A 1,965-nucleotide genomic window follows, 5' to 3' on the forward strand; every position below is an offset into this window, starting at 1 on the left:
TTTCATTCAAGGTGCACAACCAAACATTAAGTTTGGTGTTCCTCTTTGAACACAGTTAATGAAAAGCAAGAAGTTCCTCTGGATTTAGAAATTCATGACAAGTATACCATTTGCATGTTTTAATACTTTGATTTCAATTACTTTAGGTAGTAAAATTGTTTAGGATCAAATAGCCAAAGTGACTATGATTTATTAGAATTATGCACATTCATTAAGGACAACCAACATGGATTTCATGTCATCAGGAGACATTACCAAACACTAAGTTTGGTGTCCAGTATAAGTGTGCATACATACAAGGGTCACGGCTATAAGCTCATGAAGTCAATCATTGATTTACAATTCAAAAAGAATGAAAAACATGTGCAAGTACTATTCATTATTCACATGGACCGAAAAAATGATAGCAAAGTTGTTTGTTTGTGCAGGTACAAAGGGAAGGATAAGAATGGATGAAAAAGACAAAGGGGGAGGTACGGTGCTTGGTCAAAAAGGGAGTTCACAAGTCTTTGAAACTAACACATGGGAAAAGGAAGTTCTGCATGAAAAGATAGCTACATGTACAACTTAATGCATCCAGAATACTTCCAAGAAAGTGAAAAGCAATTCGTCTTTTTCCCTAATTCATATATTTACCATCAAGCCATCCTTCACAAATCACCCTAGCCGTCCATTTTTCACTTGCATGCACTATAAAGAACCACTTGGGGAACGAGTTCCACACCACCAAATCTCCTTCTTGCACATATTCTTTCATCATAGCATAACTACCTCTTGCCGAAAATAACCTCACCACACTTCTAACAACATTTTCTTACTCCACCTTGTCAACCTTAGCTTGTCACTTGCCAAAACTAAAGAACCAATGGCAGCCTCATCTAGCCACAAAAGAAGAAAAGACTGAAAGCTACCTACACCCTATCATTCTGGGAAGGCCATTTCTAGCCACTGCTAGAGCGCTCATAGATGTAGAACAAGGAGAGCTAATTTTGAGAATACATGATGAACAGCTCATTTTCCATGTTTTCAAACCTGCATCTGAGCCTGAACCAGAACCTGAAAAGCCTAAGGATGATAGTAGCCATCTGTGTTTGGAGGAAAGCAATCCAGCAGCTGAAGCTCTGAAACAGTCCTTGGAAGGCAAACAAGATTTGCAAGAGTTAAAGCCACAAGAATCAATAGAAACTCAGAAGGATCCTCCTGGCATAAGGGTCAATGAAGAAATCCTCAAGAGAGAAGGAAGAATTGTAAAGAAATTGCCAAGATGGTGGAGAAACAAGAAAATTCCCACTGAAGGTTTCTCTCCGGGAGATAAAGTGATATCAAGTCATTATCTGCCAATCCCACCTGGCCTCAAAACCATTCCTTTCCCAGCTCCCTCAAGTGTTCACAATCAGGAAAGTTCTTTCTATGGAACATTTGGAAATCATGAAGGAATCAAATGGGGACGTTTTCATAGTGAGAGGAGAGGACATCAAGCACTACAATCCACCCTAACAAGGGACAACCGTCAAGCTAGTGACGTTAAAGAAGCACTTGTTGGGAGGCAACCCAACCTGAGGTAATACTCTTTTGCTGTTTCTTTTATTTGTTTCAATAAAAAGGTGAAGTAGTTTCTGTGCATTGCAAAGAATTAAGTTTGGTGTTTCACACCAAACAATGAATTCGTGGATCAATAATTCAAAGGGGAATGTGTGACTCTAAGTTTGGTGTTCCACCATACAGATCAACTGAACACAACAACCTTTGAATTATATGAAAGGAACAACCATTCTAAGAAATCACAGAAATGCTTAAAATCCTTAGCAGCAACTTCATTCCAAGGAGAATTCAAGGATTCAAAGAGCAGAGGAGTAAGTAGGAGACTAAGTTTGGTGTTCACACACCAACTTAAGACTCAGACACTTGCCCATACATAATTGAGCTAACCACTCAAGTGCTTGAGAAGCAAGCAACTTCATCACT

The sequence above is a fragment of the Arachis duranensis genome, chromosome 4 (genome assembly GCF_000817695.3).
Source record: "Arachis duranensis cultivar V14167 chromosome 4, aradu.V14167.gnm2.J7QH, whole genome shotgun sequence".
NCBI classification, from domain to species: domain Eukaryota; kingdom Viridiplantae; phylum Streptophyta; class Magnoliopsida; order Fabales; family Fabaceae; genus Arachis; species Arachis duranensis.